At 33.3% G+C, this 14,703-nt stretch overlaps 1 protein-coding gene and 1 long non-coding RNA gene across 3 annotated transcripts in view; one reads left to right on the top strand and one right to left on the bottom strand.

The window, feature by feature from the left end:
• LOC116423583 overlaps positions 1–12,402 on the bottom strand; it is a 42,403-nt gene extending 30,001 nt beyond the window's left edge. Inside the window, exon 1 of the long non-coding RNA XR_004234186.1 lies at positions 11,992–12,402. This is a non-coding gene — a long non-coding RNA (uncharacterized LOC116423583). The remainder of the gene's footprint in view (positions 1–11,991) is intronic.
• DPYD (dihydropyrimidine dehydrogenase) overlaps positions 1–14,703 on the top strand; it is a 968,100-nt gene that overhangs the window by 921,251 nt on the left and 32,146 nt on the right. The window lies entirely within an intron of this gene.

Here is a 14,703-nt window from a genome sequence, read left to right as displayed (position 1 = left end):
TGCTCAGCTTAATCATAAGGATGGAGAGATAGAGATAGGAAATGGCAAATAAAAATAACCAAAGACATATATCACAGTCCAAGAAGTAGAAAAACACATGGACCTGCAGTGATCCAGAATCACACATTAATGATTTATCTCCTCTCTTTCTGTCTTATTTCTCTTTTAGTCTCTTTGTTTCTGCCTCGCTCGCATAAATACACACATGCATATGCATTTTTAATGTATTGTTTTTCACTTATGAACTCTCATATAAAGAAAGGCTTGAGTTTTCCCCCCTTTTTGATAGTTTTTATTTTTCCAAGACTTGGAGACATTCTTTTCTAATTAATGCTAGCTTTATTAAGGTGAAGAAAAATAATCGCTTTCCAAATAAGGCTAAAGGGGGAAGTTTTGGTCACTTGCTAATAGTATGAATATTGAATTATAGTTATTGTGTTTTCAGATAATAATGAAACTTTGGAACAGCATTGAACTAGTAAGCATTTGGGGAGAATATAGTATTTTCTACTTGGAGTAGATAAAGAACAAATTGGTTGCTATCTTGTCAATTTTAGGACTTGACATTCTAACCCCACCACATCAAAATGCAACCAAAATCTAAACAACTGATTATCACAAAAAGGACACATGAATCTTCCCCTTCAGCAACCCAACTCCCACATTGCCAGATCCCACTAGAGACAATAGGAGAATCCATTTTCAGCTAGATGATGACACCCCCGATATACATTTGTATTTCTTCCTTAAGTATCCCAGAGTCCTATTCCACCCTGATCCTTGGATTCCTACTCTTCTCTTGGATAAATACCATTTGTTCTACCATTATTTTCCAATGACATTAAAGTCTTTCCATCTATCCTGTTTTTAACATAATCTATTTACTACTTGACCTTTCCCTATACCATGACATAAATGAATTCCTGAAATATGTGTTATTTCTCTCAATAGATTATAGGTTCCCAAAAGCAAGGACTTCTAACTTTTCTATTTTTATCCCTACTTTTTTGTATGGCACATAGAAAAACACTAAATAAGTGCTTTTCTTTTGCAATTCCAGAATAATGAGAATCTTTTATATATGAATATCTTCTATAGCAAAAGATTCCAAAATGAATCCTTGCCATGGTGGGAAACACTTTTTACAAATCTAATTAATGAGCAGAGACTCAGAAGAGAATAATTGAATCCACAGATAATCATCTTCAAGAATAAAAAGAAGTAGCTCAACCAACTGCTCTCTCTTGCTATTATTACCCTTCCTGTTACAAAATCGCTCAACTCTGGCTCTGGAATCAGAGTTCCTGGGTTCAAATCCTACCACTCCCTATGGGATCTTGGGCAAATAACTTCATCTGTAAATAGAGGTGACTGGATTAGATGGCTTCTGAGGCCTTCCTAGTTCTTGCTCAATGATTCTCTAATCATTTTAATCTCTTCCACTAAAATTTTAGCCCTATACCTTCATCATGATATGGCGTTAGCCACCCTTGCTTCTCAAAGTTCATGATGGAGGCATCCAACCTTTAGCAGGTACATCCAGTCTGATCTTGGTAACAGACTGTTTATAGGATCAATCTAGTGAAATAGAAAGATCAGTACCTGGTTGAACACATGGTGATGAGTTTTATGGTCACAGTAACTCATGAAAACTGAATAATAAGAGGGGCTACTAGCTATGTCATAGGAGAGAATGTGCTCTGAAGAACTAACTGAAGACTCTAAATTTCTAGTATGTAGAATATAATATATAATATTATATAGTATATGGAATATACAATATAGTATTGTATAATATTTATAGTATTAGAGTATAGTATAATATTTATATTATACAATATAGTATAATATTTATAGTGCATTGTAGAATAGTGAGTATAGAGTTACATAGTTGAATTTGAAGTATACATAAAATTTGTGTATGTAAACATACATGTGTGTTTATAAATATACACACTTTTAAAATGACATGTTTATGACTATGATGTATTACAATTATTATTTCAAAAAGTAGGACAGTTTTTAAAAAATTATTATTCTTTCTGCATATAGAAAGAAAGTAAGAAGAGTAACTTGTATATTGGGTCCCCACAATTTATTTTAGACTATTCTTACCCAGCCCTAAAAACTCCAGGACTACATTTATGGCAAAAAAATTTTTTTTTTCAACTACAGTTGTATTTGTTATTCTGTCAGGTATTTATTAATAGACAGTCGGCTGTCATCTTTGTTAAAATGCGTCTAAGCTGACAGAATTTCATTTACATAAATGGGTGGAAAGTCCTTTTCTTACTTGTCCAACAAACTGGAGACAAAGTGCCTGCCAATGTTTTAATTTCTTTTTCATGTTCTGGTTAGAGAGTGAGAAGAATGCTTTCACTCCACAGTGTCATGAATATGATAATCTATGGAAATCACGGAAAGCAGGTACTTAAGTTAAGCACATACTGTACTACAGGAATCCCTGATGAATTCTAGTCTCTTCTGTTTAGAGAAGATGTTGTTGTCTATTAAGTGACAGACTGCCAGATGTTCATGAAGGAGCACAGTAATGTGCTCAAATCTTTAGCATCTTTCCCCCCATCCCCCACAGATGGTAACATTTACTTTTAGAATACAGAATAATGGTCCAGCTTTCTTTAAAAAAAAAAAAAAAAAAAAAAAAAAGCTATATTTCCTTTTGATGTGTGTTCCATCTATCAAATCTTTTTTTTATTCTCTTGAAGAAACATTTAAATATGCCAAATCTAAAATAGTGTTATAATATAAGTAACCATCACTTAATTGATGGATTTCAATTTTGCATAAAGTGAATTTCTGTTTAGTAAATCCTGTTTTTCCATTGACTTCCATTATTAAACTAGAGATCTAATCTAATAACAAAAATTTTTGGTTCTTGTGTCTAATACAAGAATGCTCTAGCATAAGGAAAACATTTTAATTAAGTTTTTTTAAAGAAATATAAATATCTTTAGAAGCAGTGAGGTATACGTAGATAGAGTCTAACCTTAGAATGAAGACCTGACTTCAGATTCTTCCCTTGATACATATTAGCTATGTGACCATTAAAAATAAACCCTATTTCTTAGTGACCCAGACAACTCTAAAACTCTTACATTACTGAGATGATTATCTGCATCAATATAGGGAATTTGCACACCAGGAGTTCCTCATACCAATAAAAAAATTTCTGAAAAAAGTTTAATAATCTTACTAGAATGTGATTAATATAAGTTGTTCTGTTCCAAATATGTCAAAAACTTTTTTTACAAGTCAGATAAACTAGAATAAATTTCAGCTACACTTCCAGCTTACATTACTTCAGTACCACCCCCAAAGTATAATCCCTAAAGCTATAACAACTCAGTTGTTTTTATCATTACCAGCCTTAAATTATCTTAACACCTTTTACCAAGATATATTTTTAAATTGTTTACATTTTCTTATCATTTGATTTTTCCTGGACTTTCTCCAAGAATCTTCACCTGGTAATAATATATTATACTTGTTATTTTACCCTCAAATGAGAGAAAATCCCAGTAAATCAAAGGAAGGTGTAAACAAGAGAATCAGTACTGCTGTACCTGTCTTAATTGTTGTAGATGGTTCTGCTGACAGACATCCTCATTAGGAACTATTACCAGGTCCAAATGGTATTTAGCACTAGCTAAGTGCTAATCATTGTCAGACAATAGCCATTAACACCTAAAGTCAAGAATGGGAGGCACTCTTAAGTAGTGATTATTTCAGCACATGGCAACAGAGAATTCTCCATTTCTATCTCCTCAAGAAGATGCTGTTCCTTATGGTAAATTGATCCAATTCACCAATTGCCCAATGATTAGCTAAATTCTGAATTGTATTAAATTAATTCTTGTTAAACAGTGAATATAATAGTGCCACCACAGTTCTGGAAGAAATCATGATAGAGGTGTTGAGATATCAATTCACATAATATCTAAAAGAATCAATGATACCCAAGTTAAATAATCTTAGATGTCATTAATACTGAAAAAGATAATTGACAAGACATCAGTTACAAATCTGTAGCCCTGCTTTCCTATCTAAATAATAGTTATATTAGACTAATCTACACACGCCTTGAAGATATCCTCAAATAAGGTATTAGGCAGTAAGTGCCACAGTGGATAGAGTACTAGCCCTGGAGGCAGGAAAGCCTGAGTTCAATTATGTCTTCCAGCAATTATATCTTCCAATATTATCATATTAATGATAATAATGTCATCTAACTTGTAGGGGTTATTGGAAAGATGAAATGACATATTTCATAAAATGCCATATTTCTTAAGTCTTGAAATAGATAATTAATAAATGCCTCTTTCCTCCCTCCCTTTCTCCCTTATAAACATATCTGGGATTTTGTAAGTAATATTCTATAGTATATTCCATCTTCACCATCACCCTCCTTTCTCAGGTATTCAGTACCTAGCTCATTGTCTTTCTCTCCCACTCAAACCCCACATTCATACTTGGGGATTTCAGTTTACATGTGGATGCCTCAAATACGCCTCCTTCCCAATTTATCAACTTTCCCAATTTCCAGATGAACTTTGACTCCATCACAATCACACTCATAGGGAAATTCATACTCATGATCTCATTATTATCCACAGGTGCTCTTGTGCCACTGTACATAATTCTGAGATCCCTTTATCTGACCATAAGCTCCAATGCTTCTATCTCACCCTGGGCTTCACCTTCCTTAAACCTGGTCTCTATTTTCACCACAATTTCCAGTCACTACTTTTCTCTGTTTCATAGATTCTAGCTCCTACTTTTCTCTTTTCAGTATCTTGACCTTCCAGTTAACCCATTCAGCTTTATCATTACTGTGTCAGTAAGTCCCTTGAGCTCTTATCCTAGCATCAACCATCTCTTTACAAACCCAGCTCTAGATTTCTCCTAGCATCTGCTTTCCCTATTTTTATAAATAAATGTATGGCTGAAGACAGATGGAGCAAATCCTGCTCCCTCCTGCTTCCCCTTTCTAATCCATCATCTACTCAGTTGTCAAATTGCCATTTCGAAAGATCATTTCTCATCATGTCACTGTCCACTTCAAGACACTACCAAGAGTTGCCTCTGGGAGAAAATACAAGGTCCTGTTTAGCTCTTAAAAATCCTCAATATGGTTACATCTACCAATCTAGATCTGACCCTCATCATTCCATTCCAGATCGTCATTTCCCGACCCATCTGACCTACTTGGTTCCATGGTAGGACTCAAGGCTTCTGTAAGCCTCCTTATTCCCCCAGCATGGCTTTTAAAATCCCTTTTAGCCATTCTTACATTTCAGTTGTCCTTTCTTTCTTACACAATCATCAAGGATGTTCCTAAGTGTGCATATTACTAAATATTTTGTAGCTTTGAAGAAGGGAAAAAATAAGAATTTATTAATATCTACTATATACCAAGCACTAGGCCACATGTTTTACAAATATTATTTCATTTGATTTTCATAACAACCCTGAGTGGTAGGTGATGGTATTATCCCCATTTGACAAATGAGGAAACTGAAGCTCAGGGTCATACAATAAGTATCTGAGATCAAAGTTGAAGCCAGATATTTTCAACTCCACTTCCAGCATGCCATCTAGTTGCCTATATAGGGACTGATAATTATTAATATTTTTTAATTCTTTTTGTTTTCAGTAGTAATGCTCTTCAGAATTTTATTTCTGATCATCCAATACCTTTCCCTCTTTGATATCTTGAGATTCAATAGTTCAACATTTTGAAAATCATATTGCCTCCAGCATAGATCTCTTCTGCCTATATTTATCCTGGTCCATTTCCTTGTATTATTTCTACTTCTTGAAGCACATCAGGGAGATACTAGACCCAAAAGATAGAATCAGAAGCAATGGGCAGAAGTTACAAAGATGTCTAATTAAACTTAGGGAAAAATCTCTAGCAATTAAGAGCTGTCCAAAGTGAAAGGAGCTGCTTCCAACAATAGTGAGATATACATCCTGGGAAGTCTTCAAATACAGGTCATTTAGTGGGTATGTTACAAATGAAATAGATCCCTATGGTGTATGGTTTAAACCAAATGTTACCTCTCAAATTCTGTGATATCCAAGTTCAAATATAGTGATTCCATCAGGGTTGATTAAAAAAATAGTTTATTAGATTTAGCCTGTATCCTGGAGTCCCTCAAAGACTTTAAACTTAGAAAACTAAGTCTTGATAGAATCCTGATTCTAAAAGAGTCATTTTTCTCTTTGGCTCACTGGTCCCATCTTGGACTTAATCTAGGGGGAAAAAATCCCAATGTATATTTGGAATTTAAGTCAGGAATAGCCTAATTTGTGCAAATTTAATTAACACGGCCCCCAGATCCCATAGAGTAACTCAAGTTCACAATATGAAAATCTAGTCTGCAGCAATCTCAAAATATACAAAAAAAATGGCAAAGAACTCATAGGAGTCCATAAACTAATATATAAAATACTGAAAAGTTTCACTGGAGTTCATAAACACATATAGAAAAAAAATAACTCAAGCATAAATATAATATGAAGAAGGAAATGACATACCACTCCAGTATCTTTGCCAGGAAAACTCTGAAATAGCATTATGAATAGCTGGATGTGATTGAACAACAACAAATATATTCAAAATACTCTAAGCTCTTTTTAATTTATCAAGGAATTCATTAATCTGAAACTCCCTTGATCTGTATCCTCATCTATATTTGAACAATAAAGGAATGTTAACAGATTTTTTCCATTTTTTTGTCTGTTAGCCTCCTAGTTTCAGTCTCAAATATTTTTGACATGATCTGGCTTAATTAGATTACATTAAACTTTCTGCAAACTCATTTTTCTTTCAGCTTTTTTAATGATGAACAAAAAATATTCATATGAGTTTTCACTTGTCTTATGTTTTATTTATGGATCTCTAAGAAACCTGATCATAGAATCATAAACATGAATTAATTATTGTAAGGATAGAAGCAGTACAGTATAGTTTAGTGGTATCAAACTCAAAAAGAAATGGGCCACTAATCTGTACATAAGAATCCTTGCAGGCCTCATATTGCCTTAGTTTTAAAAATGTTATTTTCTATGATTTGTTATATTTTTGTTTATTTCTTAAATGTCACCCAGTTACTTTTTAATCTGGTAAAACACACTTGAAAGTATCATGTATAGAAGTTTATCCTTGAGTCTGGAAGAGTTGGATTTAAGTCCTTTTAGAACATTCTATCTACATGTTAATGGACAGTCCCAACCTCACAGCACCCCCAGAAAAGTCTCTTAAGAATATAATATTTGGATGTATTGCTGATCACTGGGAATGAAATTACATGGACCAAAAAAAGGGGGGGAATGTTAATAAAATTAAGCTGTAAAATTTCCAAACCCAATAAGGATAAAAAAGTATGTTTTTGTATTCATATCAATTTCCCTATCACTAGATGATATGATACACCCTTTATTCATTTATAACTTTTAAATATGCATCTGGATATAAATAAAGCATTGCCTCTAGAGAATGGTGTTTATTATATTCACATTTGATGACTAATCATTTTCATAGCAGTTCATAGTGATACATGGATTGCTATCAGAAAATTCTGACTTTTTACTCATTAAATATGTGTTCTATTCTAAACAGGAGTACAACAATATAGATGTTTTGTTTGGTATCAACTCAATAATTCTTTTAATGTCATATACTAAATTAAATACTTTAAGTTGGCAGCTTTTGAGAAGCTACAAATAGAAAACAAATTAAAGAACTTCCATATAAGCTTTACCGTATCCTTTTAAAAATCAGTGTCTCAATGAACAGATTCTTACTGAATATTTATTATATGTCATGCATTGTCCTGGGCATTCCAAGGGGATACAAAGATATGAGTCCCTAGTCCATAGGAATCAATAAAGCTAGCCTTCCCTTACAGATGCTATAGGGCACAAAAAGAAGGCCTCTTAAACTAGGGAAGGAAAGAACATTCTTGCTACATCACCCTTCCCAATTTCCTCCTGAAATTATTTGTTTTTTGCTTGAATGAAAATCACTCAACTGTTGCTAGCAATCTAACTTAACACAAATTCCTAAGTGATTCTGAAAGGTTCTAGGGAATCTGTCCAGATTTGAGACATTGTGGGAATGAGGATTATTTAAAGGTGAGGGAGAAAAAAAAATGCCTTCTGTGAACTTTGGAAGTGATTTATGTGTTGCCTTGAATTATTCTGAATTTTGAGAAAATGGGAAATGTACTGTTATTTATTTTCCCTCTGTTGAGAAGAAGACATTTCCAGTTAGCTAGGGGAATCCAACAGAATGTAACAGGATGGGGAGAGTTTTCATGTTTTTTTTTTTTCCTTTTGTATTCTCAGGCCTAGGTCATGAGATGAGATTTATTGTCATATTAAGAAACAGTGCTCAATTAAGGATCCATGGAAAAGTGAAGTGATATGGAGGAGTGCTTTGTGAAGTAAAGATTAAGGTCAAAGTAAAAGTAGGAATGGGGTTAAAGGAGTAATTGTTGGGGTTTGGGGAGTAGGAGTCAATAATAAAGGAGAGAATGTCATGACTAAGTTTTAAAGAGGTTGAAATTTAGGGATCATAGAGGATGGAGGCATTGATTTTACCATTGATTGCACCATCCCCCCAAAAAAAACCTGGCTTTGGCCACAGTTTGCTCCAGACTAATACAAAACAGAGAGGATGATAGGATCCAAAAAAATCTTGCAAGACTAGAGTGTCAGACTGAAATTAATAAAATGAAATTCAGTTGAGGTTGATGTTAAATCTTATACTTTGGTACAGAAAAATCAACCTCACCAAGTATAAGATAGGGCAGGGATGGTTAGAATACATTTTTTTTCCTGGGGAGAAAACAAGAAAGAAAGATCTGATTGTTTTAATAGACAAAGCTCCTTTGAGAAAATAATGAAAAGTGACAACCAAAGAAAATGTGGTGGTGGGCCGCTTTAAAAAGGGCCTAGTCTCCAGGATTAGGAAGCCAATAGTCCTGCTTTATGTTTTGGTTAGAACACAACTGCATTATTGCATTCCACTCGGTTTAAGGACATTTAGATGTTTAAGGACAGAAGGGCAAAAAAAAGATGGGGAAGAGCCTTGAATCTTTATCATATAAGGCCCAGCTTATTGAACTTTGGTTTGTGATCCTACCTGGGGTCTCAAAACTATGTGGAGGTTGCAAAATCATGATATATATCTTATTCAAATAGTTTTTATTCATAAATATTATTATATTATGCTTGATTCACATACCATTTTATATACCTACATACCCATAAACATTTCTCAGATGAAAAGGGGTCACTAGTGAAAAATATTTAAGAAGTTCTACATAAGGAACAGATGCAAAAGAAAAATTGGAGCCTTTTATCTTGGAGAAGAGAAGATATAAGGGGAATAAGGGACATGATAACTGTCTTCAAATATTTTAATCTCTGCTATTTGGAGTAATAATAATTAAAAATTGATAATATTTATTATGACTAACATTAATGCCAGGTAGTATGCCAACAGCTTTACAAATATTCCATGTCATTCTCAACAACTCTGTGAGTTAGGTGATATTATCCCCATTTTACAGATAAAGCAACTGAAGCAAAAAAAAAAAAAAAAAAAAAAAAACAGATTAAGTGATTTGTCCAGAGCCACATAGCTAATAAGTATTTGAGGCTATATTTGAACTCAGATCTTTCTGACTTTAGGTTGCTCCCTAGCTCGGAGCCCAACGTTGAATCAACAGTCAGTGTTAAAATAGAACATGAGTTTCAAGGTCCATCATATATGGAGCAAGAGTCAGTTAACGTGGATGTTGATGGTGGAGTGGAACTTCTAGTGGATGTGAAAATCTTGGAGTAGATGCCACGTGAGACTTCCATCTCCCATCGATGAGTCAGAGAATCAGGATCAGTACCCCAATTTGTAGCAGTGGTTCATGGTTTAACCGATAGCATCCTCAACACTAAACAAAAGAAAGCTTCTCTTGATTGATTTGATGATTCATAACTAAAATTTTGATTTGTGAGTTATTTAATCTTCATTTCTGATCTTTTTATAGTGTAATGATCATCATTATCCTTATCAAAGATCATGAACTAAGTACTTACTTATGGATAACAGCTCCCGCTGTGTAATTGCTACATAATACTGAACAAATGAACCCTAGGAACTTAAACCTTCTGGTAGTTTATTATCTAAGTTACCACCATACATTACTCCTATCCCTAATTAATTATTCACCAGCATGCACAAGCATTTATATATTAACAAAGAACATGATGTTACAAATGTATAAATACTGATGCAAAGGTGAGTTTTGTCCTCTTTAAAGTCATAAAATTTGTTCTGGATCGTGAAAGTGCCAGGAACTATTAAATGGGTATTCCTTAGCTGACCAGATTCATTATAAGATAGATAATTCTAGAGCATCAAAAGATTAAGTCATCAGCCCAAAAGCATTTGTTAAATGCCATGAACCAGGCACAGGGCTAATAGGTTCTAGGAGTGCAGACAAAAAAATGTTCCTTTCCTCAAAACTTAATGATGATTGAAAAATAATGTAATAGTTGATAACTATGGTAGGTTTTATTTCAATATTTATACATCATGAATCATACTAAACATTATGCTTTTTAAAAATATATATTCAGAATTAGGCAAAAGAAATAGGATGGCCTAGAAGATAGAAAGTCCGCCTTAAAGATGAGAAGATATGAGTTTAAGAACCACCTCTGATAAGATACCGACTGTCTCACTAGGCAAGTCACTTGTGACTATTATCAGTACCACCAGGAGCTCCCTAAGCTAAAACTGAGTCTCAAGAGTTGGCATTCTGGATTGATGAAGGTTTTTCTCATCAAGAATTCACTATATTAGTAAAAGAAGAAGTCCATTACAATATGTGATCTACACCTATATAAAGGGTATAAGGGCATGGGGGGGAGTGTGTTTCCTGAGGATTAGGTATTTAAGAGATTTGCTCAAAATTATATAGACTAAAATTTGAACTCAAGATAGGTATATGAATATGTATACCTATAAATAAAAGAATTCTGGTCAGAGGAGTTGGGTTCTAATCCTGATCACTGTAAAAACCTTAAACAGTCTGGACCTCAATTCACTTATCAGTTTGAAAAAAAAATTAAAAGTATATTAGCTCTAAGGTTCCTTCTAGTTGCCTCAGTTCCCTCATCTTTAAAAAAAATAAGTTGAAGAAGGAAATGGCAAACTATTCTAGTTTCCTTCCTTCCCAAATGGAATCAAGTAATCAGACATGATAAAAAACTGAACAGTAACAAATATGTATGTATGTATACACGTGTATATATATATATATATATATACATATATATATGTGTATACACATATACGCATACATATATATATACACACGTGTATACACACATACACACACACACATATATATATATATACACGTGTATACACATATACACACACACACATATATATATATACACGTGTATACACACACACACACGAATATATATATATATATTCGTGTGTGTGTGTGTGTGTGTGTGTGTGTGTGTGTATGTATAAAGGGTGGTGATCTGGGTATCCTTAATCAACTGAGTACTGTCAAGTCCAACTGATGAAATTATAAGATCTAATGGACAGATAATGCTTTCAGAATTTCCAGTGGTTTATTTCTTCCCCTACTCACTGATATAATAGTAAAAGAGATATTAGGAGTAGATTCTGAATGTTTCCATCTACAATAGAATAAAACTAATGCCAAAGGAATGGATTTGATGATGTCAATGGGGAAAGAAAAGCCCATACTTTACTTTGCCATGGAGATCTGAGAGATAGAAAATAAGTAAGAATCCCCTCAATGAATCTCACAAGGAGTTGGGACAAGCAAGCAAGCTTCCAGCAAACCATCCCTCTTCTGATAGGTTTGTCATTAGCCTGATGATTTTAGGGAAGGACAAAGAAATTCTCTCTCCTACCTGGCTGTCTTCTGCTAGGAGCATTTCTAAGGTCTGGCTTCCATATCACTTACTTCTGGTTGTTAGCAGAATAGGGTCCTTTGTGTTTAAATGCTCAGTCCCATGCGTGTATAATCTAATACAAAAAAAAAAATAAAAATAACAAGAGTGCAATAGTGGGAATGTGCAAGTTTCTGTTTTGAGGGAAAGCTTGAACAGAAGTTGTATCGAAGGCCTGATTACAAAATCAAACAAGAAAAGTTGAAACCAGTTTGGGAAAAGCCTGGAATGCTGAATCACAGAATTTTGATTTTGTTTATAAATATAAGAGAGTCCTTCGGGTTTGGAAAAGGGAGACAGAATTCTTAGTCATGAAAATAAAGATCCTGCACAAATCCTTTCAGAACTAGTGACCTTATTTCTGTCATTATCTATGTAAGAAAAACTTTTAAACAGGAGTGGATTAATTAAATATTTCTGGCTATCTTACTAACCAGTCACATTAACTATATAATGGTTCTTTCCCTTTCTGAAGAATTAATTTAAAAAGCATATGAAGAAACATTGAATCTAATCATATCTGCATTGCAGAGAAATTTATAAATTCTCATTGATTTTGTCATGCTTTTAGAGTAAAATCACACTCAGAAGTCAGATAAATTTGATCTCAGTAAGAGTTCTACTATATAACATGATAGACTATTGAACTTTACTAATTAGACATCAGCTGATTGATCAAAGACTTCGTGTGCCTTTCAGACCATTCACTTGTCTAAACTGTTCTGAACCTTTTGTAATTTAGAAAACTGCATGCATCCAACATAAATATTCCAACAACCACCCTAAAAATACCCTTACAACCTATAGTAGATCATGACTTGATATTCACAATATAGAAATAAGTAAAATTTTTCAATCTATTTTGCTACCTACTTCCTTTTCCTAAATTTGATTATTAAGTATAAATTGTATGTAAGACTTTTCTGTGAGACACAAAAGCTAGTTACTCTTTGGGGGATTTCTCACTACTCTGACTTGCTTTTCTATCTCACATGATCTGAGAACTTTAGTACCTAATATTTTCCTAAAAACACACAAGCTAACAAAGCTAAAGACCTGAATAATTATAAATACAAGTCAAAGAAAACAATTGTAGAAAATAATACACATGAAAGTGATATTCATATGCTCTCAATCACTTCCACTCTTGCTTTGGAGAGGGATCCTTCAGGTGGTTCAGAGTTACTCCTCCATTTTGATTATATTTTCCATAGCTACTAGATCTATATACAACATTGCTTTTTATCTCAGGCCTTGACTTTAGGAACACAGCAGATATCACGCGCCTCTACTCCTTTAACTGTTCCATAACATTGTGCTCCCAACTTTCAGGAGATGGTGATTGTGGATCACTCTTGACTGTCATTTTTCTGCAGTCCTTTTCCTTGCAATCTCTCAGCCTTCAGCAGATGGCAACAGATGTTTCTGTCTTAAAAGAATATATGTAAAGTTCAAAAAATATGTCTCTTTATCTGAATGCCAACATTTCTGAAGTTTTATTTTATACCCTATTTCCAGGCCCTGGCATACAATTTCAAATAATGTTTCTTAGTAGCTAAAGAAACCTACTCCACTTGCATTTCATCTTACAAGGAGATCTGTCTCCACAATTTCAAATTGGCTCATGATAATTTATTAAAATTTAAATCCCCTTTTACCTAATGTCTGGAAGCATGCCTCCTACCTACGTGAGAAATTACTGTTGGTCTATGGACCTAAGGGGAAGGACCACACTCTAACTACATTTTTCTCTCAATTTCCTGATTTCCTCTCAGAGGATTCAAATTATCTGGGGATACTTACTAGAATATTCAGGAGATGAAAAAAAAAAAGGAAGGAATTACTTATTAAGGAGAGAAAGATTTGTAATTCCCTATATATATAAGTATCAGTTTTTTAGGAAAAATTTAAAAGTTAACACAAACTGGTAATTATTGGTAATAATAATAATAAATCTGTTTTCTTAAAACAGTGTTTTCAAATGTGATTTGATTTTGTGAACTGAACTTCAAAATATAAGAATTATAGACTCTAAGAATTTGCCTAGAGAATTTAAATTCAAATTTAAGGAGCTTTAACCTGAAAAGGAAAGGTTATATGAAAAAATGGATATAACTAAACTAAAATTCATAGAGAGTAGCTACAACATAAAAAGAAAAAAAGTAGTTGTAAAGATACCTAGAAATTTACAGGTAGCAAAATATAGGAAAGGAGAGAGTAATGAAATAAAGGATCTCATGTGTCTATACTCAAAAGCACAAAGCATTTGTAACAGCCATGATGAATGAAAGATCTAAAAGTGAAAAAGCAAAGTTAACCTCAGATGTATGACTGACTTGGTGGGTTAACTATCATGGATGGAGTGTAGCTCTGAAAACATACCTTATAATAATATAATAAATACATATTTGTAATACAAATATAATGTAATAATAAAATAAATAATAAAATCTAATAAATAATAATAAAACTAATAAAATAAAAAATAAATAGGTTATAGCAAGTAAAATGGAGTGAGTTGGTGCAGTAGCATTTACTATAATATGATGTAATTAACATATACTTTAATGTGAGGAAATCTATCAACAAAATGGGGGGAAAGTGAACTGAAAACATTTGAGTCAAGGTCAATGGGTGCAGAAACAGAAGCAGCAAACTACACAATATTATAGA

Source organism: Sarcophilus harrisii, chromosome 4 (genome assembly GCF_902635505.1).
Source record: "Sarcophilus harrisii chromosome 4, mSarHar1.11, whole genome shotgun sequence".
Lineage (NCBI taxonomy): Eukaryota > Metazoa > Chordata > Mammalia > Dasyuromorphia > Dasyuridae > Sarcophilus > Sarcophilus harrisii.
Note: the sequence above shows the minus strand (reverse complement) of the source record. Positions and strands in the feature narration are given on the sequence as shown.